We start from the raw sequence: 16590 nt of genomic DNA, 5'->3' as shown, positions 1-16590 counted from the left end.
CCCCTTCAACTTCATCTTTGCTAGTTTTATTTCCCTCAGCTACTGACTAAAAGACTAATAATAATCCCAGGAAACTCCAAGACTAACATTTTGGAATTCAGTTGTCCTTTTACTGACAAATTTGATGATAAATTTATTGTAAGCCTGGAGTAAAAATTTTGATCAAGGACATTTTATTTACTGGAGTTTATTTCAGTTACTATACCTAAGACCTTGTATGAGATATCCATCCTATACAAGGAGAAACAGAAGCCCAATATGCCCTATAAAACATACAAAATTATTAGTACTAGTAGATTTTCAAATCTTTCTGGGACAATCTGTTAACTTCTTAAGCAAAATGTTGCTTTGGGCCTATTTTTGAATCATTAAATAAAACTTCCTTTTATTAGTAGTTCTCATTTTCGTGGCAGTTTTATCTGAAAGAAAATGAAACAATTCCAATGAATATTTGAGCATCCAAACTGAGGATCTTAGAAAAACTTTCTCATGTTCTACAATTTTCCATTTAAAAAAGGTAGCTAGGAATCACTGTTTTCTCCATCTCCTATCTCTCCTCCTTCATAAGAATTTTTGGTTTTGTTTTATTTTCTATTTCTCTTTGAAAGTTCTTCATGAATGCAGTGACCTCTTAAACAGGGTTCCCACTCTCCAAGTGGTATCCAAGCCATTCAGTAGAATGCAGAAGAAAATATAAACATATCTTGTAATCTAGAAAATAAATTAAACCTTACTAATAATTATTATTGATCTCTCCCAAACACACTTTATCCTCCTAGCATTGGTCACATGTAATCTAAGGTAAAAGATATGCATCTTGGAAGGAAAAAGGGAATTCCACAGTTTGGGGAGGATTGACAGAGGCACCCTGAACTCCTTCCTTTGACAACACTATAGTTCAGTGTGCCAGCTTTTTGAAGAATAGCAATCATCTTAATAGTAGAATCTTTACTATACTATGTGTATTAGTATTAACGCCACAACAAATCACCACAAGCTTAGCTGCTCAAACAACATAAATTTATTATCTTGCAGTTCTTTAGGTCAGAAGTCCTACATGAGTCTCACGGGGCTAAAGTCAAGATATCAGCAGGCTGAGTTCCTTTCTGGAGGTGCTAGAGGACAATATGTTTCCTTGCTCATTTGGATTTGCTGGCAAATTTCAATTCCTCATTGTTGTATGACTGTGGTCTCCATTTTCTTGCTAATTGGCAGCTGAGGGCCATTCCCAGCTTCTAGAAGCCACCCCATTCCTTGTCTCCTGACACTTTTCCTCTATCTTCAAAACGAGCAACAATAAGGCAAGTCCCTCTCATGTTTTGAATCTCTTATCCCTTCTCTCTCATTGCATCTCTCTGACCCATTCTTCTTTCTTTCCACTTTTAAAAACTCATATGATTAGATAGGTCCCACCTGGATATTCCAGGATAATTGCCCTATTTTAAGGCCTTTAATCTTAAAGTTATATGTCAAAAGTTTTGTCATATAAGATAACATATCAAGAATTCTGGAGATTATGGTCTGGGCATCTTTGAGGGACCATTATTCTGCCTACCACACCTTGAAATTATTTTGTGTCACAAAGAGGTTCACCTGCATCCTTGCACCATAATAAATAAACAAATAAACATTGAAAATAAAAATTTACTTAGCTGTTTACCTACAAAATAAAAGGCTTGGCCCATTATTTTAAAATATTAAAATGTTCCATCTTCAAATTGCAAAAACAATTGATTTTTGTCTCCTGATTGACATTAGGAGAGATTGAAATTTACTAGGTGAATTTCAATAAAAGCATTGGTATATTTGATAAATGAGGTTTAAGTGCTAGTAAATGATTTAGTAGTGCACCAACCAGGCACTTCTGCCATTTGCATTGACTAAGCACTGAGAGTGAACTTAAAATGAGTTGTCAATATGAAGTGAATCGTTAAAATTTATGTCCACACGAAATCTGCACACAAATGTTTAAAGCAGCTTTACTTACAATTGTCAAAACTCAGAAGCAACCAAGATGTCCTAAGTAGATGAATGGTTAAATAAACTAAGGTACACCCAGAAAATGGAATACTATTCAGCGAACTTTTAATCCATGAAAAGACATGAAGGGAACTTAAATGCATATTACTAAGTGAAAGAAGCCAATCTGAAAAGACTATATTCTGTTTGATTCAAACTATACAGCATTCTGAAAAAGGCAAACTATGGAAACAGTAAAAAGATCAATGGTTGCCAGGGGTTAGGGGTAGGGAGAAGGATGAATAGGTGGAGTATATAGGATTTTTAGGGCAGTGGAAATACTCCGTATGATACCATAATAATGGATGCATGTCACTTTACATTTGTCCAAACACACAGAATGTAAAACACCAAGAGTGAACCCTAATGTAAACTATGGGTTCTGTTGATTATGATGTGTGAGTGTAGGTTCATCAGTTGTAATAAATGTACCATTCTTGTGGGGGATGTTGATACTGGGGGAGACTATGTATGTGGGTGGGCAGGGGATATATGGGAAATATCTGTACCTTCCTATCCATTTGCTGTGAACCTAAAACTGCTCTAAAATATAGTCTTAAAAAAACAAAAAAAGTTTAAAAATGAAGTGAACCAGATTTTAGAATCATCTTATGAAATATAAAATGAAGGTTTGAAAAATAATTGTACCGTATTAGATTTCTTTCACCAAAAAAAAAAAGAAAAATCAAATGAGTGGAAAAAGGGAGTTTTAAAACAAAATTTTTTTTAAAATAATGTTTATTTCAACTTCATCTCATCTCTTAAAAGGGATGTTTTTGTTTTTAAATGGATATTATTAATTTAGCAGTAATTCACATAACAAATATATTGTTATAAGTAAATATCCTTTATAAATAAATATGTGTATATTTATAGTTCATGCCCTAAATTTTTACTTATAGTTGTGAGCCACCAAACTGAAAATTATTATACTAATAAGTTCATACTAAATACATTTGGTTGCTAAACTGCAAGTTAAAACTACCTAAAAAAAAATCCTTATCAATCTATCATCACTTTTGCAAGAGTTTTATAACAGGTAAGTCAAATCCTGATTTGTCATCATTTCAATTTGCCACTCAAAATGTCATAAAAGAGTAGTTACTAAGGAGCCCAGGATCTTTCCATTTTGGAAATATTCAACAAACATTTTTTTTAAATGCCACTTTTTCTAATAGGCAACTGAATTTTAAACATTGAACTTTAAAAGTCACTGGGACATTTGAGATCTCATTTATACTTCTTCAGACTAGGGAATTTTACTTGCTGGTTATCTGAACACATATTCTCTCATTTCTTGCTGTGAAAACATCCAAATAAAATTTTTTAAATGCTTTAGCAACAGCTAGAAAACCTCTGGTTTACTTGGTTTCTCTATGGTTGTTGCATAATGGATTTTTTTGTGACTAGAAAAACTAGTCACAAGCAAAGATGTACATATTGTTAGCCAATGGGTAGTAAATTACTAATAATGCTCATAAATTTATTTTTCTTTGGTAGAATGGATTTTCCCCCCTCAAGTCATGCTATTTATTTGTGTTTGTGTGTTTGTGTTGTGTATGTAGTCAACACATACAGCACGTTCCTTCGAAAAATAGAAGTTAAATCCATCCCACTTACCAAACTATTCCCTGAGCCCCAGAGCCAATAGGCTTTAGATTCTGGTAGCGCTTGAGAACTGTGAAGGTTGAGTCTCCCACTTCCACGCTGTAGAACTGGTTGTCAACTTTGCTTTTGCTCATGTTGTAATGTTTGGCAATATATGACACATCCACTTGTTTATCGAATCCCTGTGAAAAAGAACAACAAAAACTTGAGACAAGAGAAAAACCAGAATGACAATGAGATACAGAAAAGCCTGTTCTTTCAATGATTACTAATACTTTGTCATCTGTAATAATTATATAGACCTGCATTTAACACAGAAAAAAATATATATATTAGTCCATGTAAGATAACCTGGAGTAAAATATCTTAGAAAAAATGCAAAGAAAAATTTGTTTTCAATATTAAAACTATTTATGATAAAATATTCTTAGATCTGCATCATCTTTTCTGAAATGTTTCATTAAAACCATTTATTTATGCAGCAAACACCTACTGAACATATACTGGCCCCAGAGACTATGTTAGGTACTTCAGAGGTGATCCCTGATCATCTGTTATAACAGCCATATGAGGAAGAATGAAAGAATGTATCTACATCCTTTTCTCAGAAAGAACTGAGATATAAAATAATGCATAGTTTTAATTAGGCAAATTTGAATTAAATAGTGTTGATTTCATTTGCTCTCAATAATACCAAAAATGCTACTGCATTAAACATTGAAAAATTTTAGTCACTAACACTGTTCTAAACTGCCACATGACAGCTTTTTTATTTATTGCCAGCTTAGATTTTAAGTATCTCAATTGCTATATCTTTTGTTTATCAATAAGAGAAGTTCTATTAATTATATTTAGCAATTGAAGAAATTGCTATTTTGAATCATGATTTAGGAATATATATAATGTAAATATCCATTATCCATGATTATTATTTACCCATAAATGATCTTACATTGCTTTTTATGACATTAAATAGTTTGGATTCTGTAGTGAGAAGGAACCTTACAGAATACTAGCTAGCCTTTTCCTTGTGGCACACACTGGCGGATGTTTACCCAATAGTCACTCGTCTCTTTCTTGCTGATTTTGTTCAGGTTTTGAGCACTCACATGCTCTGTGGGTTCCTTCCCAGTTCCAGCACTTGAAAATTGAATACTCTAAACCAGTAGTTTTCTTTAGAGGTGACACTAACCCTTAGCAGGCATTTGGGAGATCTGTGGGCATGTTTTGGTGTGCCACAATAATAGAAGATGTGGCTTATCGACCAATGCTGGTTGTCCTGCAATGAGTGGGACATTCCCACACAATGAATAATTACATACTTACATCTTTTGAGTATGTCCAAGCTTTAATTAGTAAAAAACAAAACAAAACTGGCTTTAATGTTCTGAGCCCAGAATCTAAACTAAAGATCTTTGTACGGTTTTAATATATACTGACCTCCGAAAATCTAATTCTCACATAATCTGAAAGAAGATTTAAACCTCCTTAGGCTCTGGACCTGTAGTTGGTAATAAAGCCATTTCCTTAGACATTTTTGGCATTTCATTTCTAATTAAAAAATTGAAATAGGAGTACAAACTAATTTGCCCTGTATGCTCTTGGATGAGAGACAGACAGCATTAGTAATGAGGAGAATACAATGGGGACTTTGTGGACAAGGGTGGCAAAACCTACGAATCTAGTACAAGAACCTTAAGACCCCAGATGGGCTTGAGAGCAGAACAGTCGTGACAGGCACCAGCCTATGACTGGGAGACATATGCTAGCAACAATCCAGTACAAATGCACACAGACCTCAAAGAACAGAGTGGACTATAAATTAGGAATCTAGGTTGTTTGGATGGAGACTGAAAATTCAGGTAATTCACAAATAAAATCATGAGAGGTCTGAAATCCAGGAGGCAGTCTATGAAGTACAGAATAGGAAATTAAACAACACTATTAAGAATCAGGGCATTGTGAGCCCATTCATGGAGACTAAACAGGGTTTAGAATTTAGACAATGGGTGTGGACAATAGCAGAAACAAGAACATTATAACGATCCTTTATTTCAACTACAGTATCAGGAACTGTTCTCTACACCATAGTCCATTTCTACGCTAGACTTTTTAATGTATCAGTAAACTAACCCTGCTAAAGTTATTTTTTTTCCCTTGGTAAGGAAAGGTAAAAAAGCAACTGGAGCTAGACTAACAAATGAATTTCATCTGTCAAGGTTAATTTGGTACAAAGTGCCCGACTTGCCATTTGTCATGTTCTGACCCTTCACATCCTGTACTACTCTAGCTCCTGACCACCCACAAAACTCTTAGCACACACTAGTCTCATCAAACCTAAGTAATCTATTTCCCTTTCCCCACATATTCTCTTCACCTCTGAAACGTCGCTATTCCAACTGCATTGCATGTATGTAGTAATCATATGTAATAACCTTTATGTTCTAGACTTCTGGCACTGGAGATACAAAAAAAAGATAAGTTCCCCATCTAGATGGAGGCAGTAAAATAAGCAAGTAGTTAAAATATGGAAAATATATTTTATAGCAGAATAAAGAAAAGATGCTAGGAACAAACAGGGAGTAGCAACTAATTGCCTGCATTCATTCATTATCATTAATTCATCCAACTACTATGTATAAAACAACCATGAATGCCAAGTCATGGTATAAAATTGGTAATGTTGGAAAGAGACTTGATTTGTGTTTTCTCTGGCTAACTATATGCCCAGTCCTCCCCTCTAACTGGTTCTCAGATGTGAGTGCGGATTTGGACTACCTGGGGAGCTTGATAAAATACAAATTACTGACATAAAACCTTGGAGATTTGGATTCAGGTCTTCAGCATAGGTCCTGAGGATTTGGAGATTACTAGGCAGTCCAGGTGATTCTGATTTGAGGATCTGACTTTGAGAAAGGCAGCATTAGAAAATCATTCTCACAGTGTGCTCCCTGAAGCATCAGTATCAGCATCACCTGTAGACTTGTTAGAAATGAGGCTGCTCACTCCCACCCCACACCTATTAAATCAGGAACTCTGGGGCCCAACATTCTGTTTTAATAAGGCTTCTAAGTATTCTGATGCATATTGAGAATCACACACTGGAGTGGAAGGACTGCCTGAAGGCTGTGAAACAGATCACACAGCTCTGCCTGAGATATTTGGAAACTAAAACACTTATTATGAAGCAGAAATAATATTTCTGCTTCTGCATCAGGGAACATACACTTGGTGTCTTTACGTATTGCCAAATTCCATTGTTCATGGCAAACACAAACTGGAACCAGAGTCCTAGTTAGGACAAGGATTACCCTACATCTCAGATTCAAGTATTTGAAAGACACCCGCTGCTCCAGACTCAAGAACTAACGAAGTCGTGGTACTCAGGACAAGTCACCAGCTGGCCAAGTGCTATAATGGAGTATATCATTTCATCACAGCAATTGTTCACACGCCTGAGAAGTACCCTGTAATTTTTCCCAGTGCATACCTTTTCATGTAATGGGGAAGTTACATACAGACTTGGTGGTAGTTTGGTAAAATGGTTAAAACAATCATAGAGCTTAGACTAAGAGCAAAATTTTAGCTACAAAAGTATTCCCAGTCAAAAAGAAACAAATAAATCTATTCAAATTAAATACCTAATGCCCTGACACATTTTCTAAAATAAAAGCTACTCAGTGATTTTTTTATCCATTTGAAAGCATATAATTTCTCACAATAAGATTAAAAATCATCATTGTAAAATCTGTGAATTCACACACACACACACACACACACACACACACACACAATTTCCTTCCTCAATTTCTATGCAGTCTTATCATGACTATAAAGTTCAAATATAAACTTTTCTCTAAAAATAAGTCTATGGGGCTTCCCTGGTGGCGCAGTGGTTGAGAGTCCGCCTGCCGATGCAGGGGACACGGGTTCGTGCCCCGGTCCGGGAAGATCCCACATGCCGCGGAGCGTCTGGGCCCGTGAGCCATGGCCGCTGAGTCTGCGCGTCCGGAGCCTGTGCTCCGCAACGGGAGAGGCCACAACAGTGAGAGGCCCGCGTATCGCAAAAAAAAAAATTTTAAATAAATAAATTTAATAAATAAATAAAAATAAGCCTATGAAAATATGTCATTAAACACACTATGGAAAAATATTATCAATGCTGAAGAGATTTTTCACCCGTTATATGTTTTAGTATATTCCTATTCAGATCACAGAACTGATGATTTGAACCCAAGACAGGAAGAATCAGAAATTCGTACTGGGAAGGCATGACTGGCCAATAGTTTAAGTCAGGGATTCTGAAGTTTTAATATGGATCAGAACTACCTGAGGAGCTTGTAAAACATAGATTTTTGAGTCCCACTGAAAAGTTTCTGATTCAGTGGGACTAAGATAAGGCCAAGAGTTTGTATTTCTAACAAGTTCCACACTTGGAGAACCACTATTTTAGAGAAGAGTAAGAGATGTCACCATTCAAAAAAGGCTAGTTGGAGTGGCAAAAACTGGAGGAAATGCAGGTCAAACCAAGTAAACAAAGGATGTGGAAGTTAAAAATAATGCCATGATGACTTTCCTTGGTATCAGCACCTCTATAAGCAGGCCCAGCTGTCATTTTCCCGGGATGTGTTTTCCTATCTCACAATTACAATAGAGTGTCCAGTCAATTTTCTCTCAATTATCTCATGAAAATAAACATTCCATCATCTATTTATATTAAATTTATACTAAAACATTTGAGAAGAATGTATGAAACTCACAGGTATTCATAAATGCTTGTCAAAATGAAAAGTGTTTTTCCAGAGAAAAAATTAAGATGTTTATTAAATTAATTATAAATCAGAAATGTTATATTAAAAATGAAAAACATCACAGTGGTGACTTTTGGAGATCAATACGGCTCAAAATAACTACAGGTTTAGAATAGTCTATTCTACCATTGATTCAAATTAATTTTAAAAGTAACTTATTCCCCCACTGAATATTAATCTTATATTTAAATGACTCAATGATTTATCTTATATTGATATAATAAAATTTTCTTTGAAAAAATTCAAAGCAAACTCATTTCCTCCTTGCCCCCTATCTGCCAAAAAAATTTTAATCTAAATTCAAAGAAGACTTTATTGCTGCTGGCAGTTTGATAGGAAGAGAGGAAATTTGAATATAATCTGTTCTGTGAAAAGACAGCATATTACACAGACCTATAAGAAAGGGCTTGTGTCATGATTCCTATCATCAGTTCAGGTGCTAGCCCATAGCTATGGAGTTTGAAAAGAAAAATGTCCCACATTACTGATCTTATCCTGCAGGTGTCCAAAGCTTTGATTGCATTTTTCTCAGACTTAATAACCTGTATTTCACTCCCTCCCCATTTTCACTTGTGCATGACTGGCCTGTGTTACTGCTAGTCAGTTCCTGAACAGGAAACATTAAGGTTTAAGAATTTTTAGATGTTACACTTCCTTAGTTTCTCTTGAATAAAACTTTCAGTTTCAGCTGAAAAGAGCACCAAGTCTGGATTAGTTCTGCACTTAACACCTATGAAACCAAGTCATTTTATTCCTTCATTCATTTATTATTTATATTCTGTATGGTTTCAAAAAGGATTTGTGCAGCTCACCATAAAAGATATAGAAACAATAAAACCATTAAATCCAGTTTTAAGAATAAATGTCAAATAAAGCAGGCTAAGAGATGACTGTTTTACCAGAAGACTTAAGTTTTGAACATCTACTGTCTTGAGCACAAAAGTTAGTGTCATGCTTCCAGCAAGCCAAAGGAAAAACATGACAACAAGAAGACCACAGTGAGTGGCAAGTTTTGAGTCATTAATTTCATAAAGTATACCATACAGTAGTTCATAGGAAAGGTAAAATTTCTCTAGCACTCAACCCCAGGAAAAAATATTCAGTAGTTCTTTACATAATAACCCTGGAATCAAACAACAGGCAGTAGATACAGTACTTTTTCATCAAAGACATAGAAATATGCTTCATATGATATCACCTCTCAATAAGACAAGGGGAGAAAGAAAGATGAACCAGCATTAGTCACTTACTTAGTAAAGGTGAACTTTGTATTCTGTTAAATACTATATTTAACACTAACAGCAGATGAGGAAAGTGGCATACAGAGCTGTTAATTGGCTCAAAGTCTTGGAACTATTGATTAATGCTATCAATTAATATGAATTAAAGTTTGTCCAACTCCAAAACATGTGTTCTTCTTTTACTAAACCATTCACTAGTTCAGCTAAAATAACTTAGAACAGTGATGTAGTTTTCTTATGATAAGGTGAGCTGTAGGAATAGAGCTTGAGAGAGATGAGTGAATAACACATCCTTCTCTTTCATTTATCAATTGTCTCAGACTGGAGTTTGAACATAACACTAAACAATTCAGGGCTGAAGTAGACAATCTTGTGTTGTTGATGGAAAGCTGGATTTTCAGAGCTGCCTAGAATTTGTTAAATGTTTATAGAGCACCTACTATATGCCAGGCACTATTGAAGATTCTATGGATGTAACATTGATCTAGCTCAACAGGATAGCTAAGATGAATTCGCTACAAAATGCATCTCCAGAAAATGAACTGGTCAATCTGTTGGATATTATTTTGTCGTTTGGATACTGAAAAGTATCTGCCAAAAGTGGTGATTCTGCTTTTGACACAAATGATATTGAGCTCTTCAGTCTTACAGTTATGGCCAGCATGTTGAGTTGCTCTTGCCCCTCCAAGATTGTTATATAAAGTCAGCAGAAACAATGCCTGCTACTCTGTTTGTTATGGCAGAAAGGCATGCGTTCAATCCATTTAAAATCCGAATCAAATTATCTACATATTAGTTTTAAAGAGGGATATCTGAGATAATCCTTAACAACATTAAGGATTAGATTTTGTTTTGTCCTGAGTATATTTTCCCCATTCAACTTCTTGAAGTGTTACTCTTCAAGGAGGATTACAGTGTGGAATCTAAATCACTTTTATGTTGGTTGGCCCAGAGATGGTTACTCTGTGGAATCAATGGCTTATTATAAATCAGTAATGCAGTAAAAACTCTAAGATTTACATTATGTTTAATCACAATTTTCAATTATGTGAAAAAGCACATAAGAGTAATCAATAGTAGAGCAGGCAGGCATGGCTTCTGCCTGCCTGTTCTTTTTATATAAAGGAAGACAGCTAGTACTGTTTGAATACCTACTAAGCACCAAGCTAGTATTAGGACCAGATGCTGTGCTGGGTGTCTAATAAATCATTTCATGTAAGACTTAGTATTCTCATTTTGCACTTGAGAAATCCTAGAGTGAGGATTTCAGCAAAGGGTAAAAATTCAGCTTTTATCTAAGAATCCTTACTGTGAGGCCTTGGGCAAGCTTTTTACAATCTTAGCCCTAGTGTCCTTATTTATGGAATGAGGGCAGTACAATGCATATCTTGGAGAAATTGTGAGTTTTGTTCCAGATCACCACAATAAAGTGAGTCACACAATTTTTTTCATTTCCCAGTGCAAATAAAAGTTAGGCTTACACTACACTGTAGTCTGTTAAGTATAAAAAAAATACATACCTTAACTTTAAAATATTTTATTGTTGAAAAATGCTAACCATAATGAGCCTTCAGCGAGTCATAATCTTTTAGCTGGTGGAAGCTCTTGCCTCAATGTTGATGCTGCTGACTGATAGGGTGGTGGTTGCTGAAGGTTGGTGAGGCTGTGGAAACTTCTCAAACTAAGATAACAGTAAAGTTTGCCACATCGATTGACTTCCTTTTACGAATGATTTTTCTGTAGCATGCAAAGCAGTTTGATGGCATTTTACCCACAGTAAAACTTCTTTCAAAGTTGGAGTCAATCCTCTCAAATCTTGCTGCTGCTTTATCAACTAAGTTTATGTTATATTCTAAATCCTTTGTTGCCATTTCAACAATCTTCACAGCATAATCACCAGGAGTAGTTTCCTTCTCAAGAAACTACTTACTTTGTTCATCCGTAAGAAGCAGCTCCTCATCTGTTAAAGTTTTATCATGAGAGTGCAGCAATTCAATCACATCTTCAAGCTCCTAATTCTAGTTCTCTTGCTGTTTCCACCATATCTGCAGTTACTTCCTCAACTGAAGTCTTGAACCCTTCAAAGTTATCCATGAGGGTTAAAATCAACTTCTTCCAAACTCCTGTTAAATTGATATTTTGACCTCTTCCCTTGAATCACAAATTTTCTTAATGACATCTAGAATGGTGAATCCTTTCCAGAAGGTTTTCAATCTACTTTGCCCAGATCCATCAGAGGAATCACTGTCTATGGCAGCTATGTCCTTACAAAATGTCTTAAATAATAAGACTTGAAACTGGATATTATTTCTTGATCCATGGACTACAGAATGGATGTTGTGTTAGCAGGCACGAAAACAACATTAATTTCATCTCCATCAGAGCTCTTGGGTGACCGGGTGCATTGTCAATGAGCAGTAATATTTCAAAAGGAATCTTTTTTCTGAACAGTAGGTCTCAACAGTGGGATTAAATTATTCAGTAAACCATAGTGTAAACAGATGTGCTGTCATCTAGGCCTTGTTCCATTTTAGAGCACAAGTAGTGTAGATTTAGCATCATTCTTAAGGGCCCTAGAACTTTTGCAGTGGCAAATGAGCATTAGCTTCAACTTAAAGTTACCAGGTATATTAACCCCTAACAAGAGAGTCAGCCTGTCCTTTGAAGATTTGAAGTCAGGCGTTGACTTCTCCTCTATAGCTATGAAAGTCCTAAATGACATCCTCTTCTAACAGACGGCTGTTTCGTCTATGTTGACAATCTGTTGTTCAGTATCACCACCTTCATTAATTATCTTAGCTAGATCTTCTGGATAACTTGCTGCAGCTTCTACATCAGCACTTGCTGCTTCATCTTGCACTTTAATGTTAAGAAGATAGCTTCTTTTCGTAAACCTCATGAACCAACCTCTGCTAGCTTCAAACTTTTCTCCTGTAGCTTCCTCATTTCTCTCAGCCTTCATAGAATTGAAGGGAGTTAGGGCCTTTCTCTGGATTGGGTTTTAGTTTAAGGGAACGTTGTAACTGGTTTGATCTTCTATCTAGACCACTAAAACTTTCTCCATATCAGCAATAAGGATGTTTCATTTTCTTATCATTTGTGTGTTCACTGGAGTAGTGATTTTAATTTCCTTCAAGAACTTTTCCTTTGTATTCAAAACTTGGCTAACTATTTGGCACAAGAGGCTTAGCTTTTGGCCTATATCAGCTTTCAATGCCTTCCTCACTAAGCTTAATCATTTCTAGCTTTCAATTCAAAGTGAGAGACATACAACACTTTCTTTCATTTGAATACTTATAAGGCATTGTAAGATTATTAATTGGCCTAATTTCAATATTTTTGTGTCTCAGAGAATAGGGAGGCACAAGGAGAGGGAGAGAGACAGGGGAACAGCCTGTTGGTGGAGCAGTCAGAACACACAACATTTATCAATTAAGGTCCTCATTTTAAATGGGCCCCGTTCATTGTACCCCTCAAAATAATTACAATAGTAATATCAAATATCACCAATCACAGAATATAATAAAAAATATAATAATAAGTTAGAAGTTTGAAATACTGTGGGAATTACCAAAATGTGACACAGAGACACGAAGTGAGCAAATGCTGTTAGAAAAATGGCACTAATACAGATGCTCAATGCAGGGTGGCCACAAAACTTCAATTTGTAAAAATAATAGTACCTGTGAAGTACTATAAAGTGAAGCACAATGCAACAAGGTATGCCTGTAATCTACTTCTTTTGATTAGTGGGAAAGTTAAACGTGCTAATCTATGTAAAGCTCTCAGCATGGTATAAGCTTACAGGAAACTCTCAACAAAGTTGTTTGTTGTTGGGCTTCCCTGGTGGCACAGTGGTTAAGAATCTGCCTAGCAGTGCAGGGGACATGGGTTCGAGCCCTGATCCGGGAAGATCCCACATGCCGTGGAGCAACTAAGCCCGTGTGCCACAACTACTGAGCCTGCACTCTACAGCCCATGAGCCACAACTACTGAAGCCCGTGTGCCTAGATCCCGTGATCCCCAACAAGAGAAGCCACAGCAATGAGAAGCCCACGCACCACAACAAAGAGTAGCCCCCGTTCACCTCAACTAGAGAAAGCCCGTGCACAACAATGAAGACCCAATGCAGCCAAAAATAAATAAATAAAATTAATTTATTTTTTTAAAAAGTTGTTTGTTATTATTATTACTATTACTAGTACTATAGTTATCATTATTATTGAGAAGTTAGATAACATTTAAAGACATAGCTAATTAGTAGTTTTAGAATGTTTTTAGCCAGAAGTTGGCCTGGGCCATAGTGCCATCCCAAGACACTATGATACTGCTATAAAATCAATGTATAACCAAGAGGGTTCAGAATGGTCAGGTAATAAAATACTTTTCTGTGTTTTCATTTGTGGTGAAGACAGTTGTTCTGTGGGTACCCACATGCTCTACTACATTTCCCAGCTCCCCTGCAGTTCTGTTGGGGCCAAGTTGCTGTATCTGGCCAGTGGACTACATGAAGAAGTGGCAGGTATCATCTAAATGCAGAGGCATTTAAGAGGTGTGCCTCTACAATCCACCTCTTTCCACACTGTGATGCCTTAACTGGACATCACAAGATGGCAGTTCCTGAGTCACAAGATGACAGAAGACAAAATTCCTAAGTCACCAGATAGAGGAGAGTCCTTACCAACCTGTTCTAGACTTTGTATAACAGGAAATAAACTTTTGTTCTAATAAGTTACTGAGATTTGAGGTCTATCCACTATTGCAGTATGTTTTTCATTCAATAATATTTTTTTTGGCCTTACAATGTGCCAAGTAATGTTCTAAGCACTGAGAACATAAAGCTCCTGTCCTCATGGAGCTTAATATTAAATTGTCCCTTACAGGATCAAAGTTAGAATGCCGGCTTCATTATCACAATGATCTAACTACTAAGCTAATCACTTTGAATTCTATGTACACTTCTGATCTGCATATCTGCAATTTGTCTTTAATAAAGAAAAAAGAAGCATAAAATAGGCAATAATAAGAGGTATTATATAATCAAGATGGGACAAAATTTCAAGGTTAATTAAATAACGGTTAATTTTTAAAAAATACTTTCTCAGGGTAGGAGGAAAAGGTTGTTTCATCATAAGGAGAAGAAAAATTCATTTAAGAATCAAAATGTTTAAAGTGAGTTATCTGGATTTCACTGACTTATCTGTAAAACATGCTTTTGTTTTTTTGGAAGGGAAAATTGAAATGCTACATTTAAGAATATGGAACATCGGACTTTCAAGATGGTGGCGGAGTAAGACGTGGATATCACCTTCCTCCCTACGAATACATCAAAAATACATCTACATGTGGAACAACTCCTACAGAACACCTACTGAATGCTGGCAGAAGATCTCAGACTTCCCCAAAGGCAAGAAAATCTCCACGTACCTGGGGAGGGCAAAAGAAAAAACAGAGACAAAAGAATAGGGATGGGACCCATACCTCTGGGTGGGAGCTGTGAAGGAGGAAAAGTTTCCATACATTAGGAAGCCCCTTCACTGGCGGAGATGGTGGGTGGGGGGGGGGGAAGTTTCGGAGCCATGGAGGAGAGCACAGCAACAGGGGTGCAGAGGACAAAGCAGAGAGATTCCCACACAGAAGATCGGTGGCGACCAGCACTCACCAGCCTGAGATGCTTGTCTGCTCACCCACCAGACCAGGTTGGGGCTGGGAGCTGAGACTCAGGCTTTGGAGATCAGACCCCAGGGAGAGAACTGGGGTTGTCTGTATGAAGACAGAGTGAAGGAAGCTAGTGCTCCTCAGCTAGCCGGGAAAGAGTCCAGGAAAATGTCTGGACCTGCCGGAGAGGCAAGAGACCTTTGTTTTGGTGTGTGTGAGGAGAGGGGATTCCTTCCCAGTGTGCCCACAGAAAGCAGAGCACTGCCTAAGCAAGCTCCAGAGACAGGCGTGAGCCGCAGCTATCAGTTCAGACCCCAGAGACTGACATGAACTGCTAACTCTGTGACTGCTGCCACCAAGAGTCCTGTGTGCCAGAGCAGGTCACTAACAACACCACCCCGGAGCATATGCAGCACACCACTGCCAGGGTCACAAGATCCAGGGACAACTTCCCCGGGAGAACACACGGTGCACCTCAGGCTGTTGCAACGTCATGCCGGCCTCTGCTGCCACAGGCTCACCTCACATTCCAATTATGACTACCATACTCCTCCCTACCCCCAGCCTGAGTGAGCAAGAGAGCCCTAATCAGTTGCTGCTTTAACACCCTCCTGTCTGGGCAGGGAACAGACACCTGAGGGAGACCTACTTGCAGAGGTGGGGCCAAAACCAAAGCTGAACCCCAGGAGCTGTGTGAACAAAGAAGAGAAAGGGATATTTCTCCCATAACCCTCAGGAGCAGCACATTAAATACCCACAGTCAACTTGATAGACCCTGAATCTGAAGAATACCTGAATAGACAATGAATGTTTGCAAAATTGAGGCAGTGGACTTTGGGAGCAACTGCAGACTTGGGGTTTGCCTTCTGTGTCTAATTTGTTTCTGGTTTTATTTTTATCTTAGTATAGTATTTAGTGTTTATCATTGATGGATTTGCTTATTGGTTTCATTGCTCTCTTCCTTTTTTTTAATATATATATATTTTTTCCTTTTTTTCTTAGTGTGTATGTATATGCTTCTTTGTGTGATTTTGTCTGTACAGGTTTGCTTTTACCATTTATACTAGGGTCCTGTTGGTTTTGTTTTTGTTTTTTTGTTATTCTCTCTTGCTTTTCTTCTGAGCCGTGTGGCTGGCAGGATCTTGGTGCTCGAGCTGGGGGTCAGGCCTGAGTCTTTGAGGTGGGAAGGCCAAGCCCAGGACACTGAACCACAAGAAACTTCCCGGCCCCACATAATATCAATCGGCAAGAGC

General features: G+C 37.1%; 1 long non-coding RNA gene across 1 annotated transcript in view; it reads right to left on the bottom strand.

The window, feature by feature from the left end:
• Positions 1 to 3764: 3764 nt before the first annotated feature.
• LOC138414082 (uncharacterized) overlaps positions 3765 to 16590 on the bottom strand; it is a 209528-nt gene continuing 196702 nt past the window's right edge. The window contains exon 4 of the long non-coding RNA XR_011246474.1: positions 3765 to 3809. This is a non-coding gene — a long non-coding RNA (uncharacterized lncRNA). The remainder of the gene's footprint in view (positions 3810 to 16590) is intronic.

This window comes from Delphinus delphis, chromosome 5, assembly GCF_949987515.2.
Source record: "Delphinus delphis chromosome 5, mDelDel1.2, whole genome shotgun sequence".
Lineage (NCBI taxonomy): Eukaryota > Metazoa > Chordata > Mammalia > Artiodactyla > Delphinidae > Delphinus > Delphinus delphis.
This window is presented reverse-complemented; position numbering and strand designations above follow the sequence as displayed.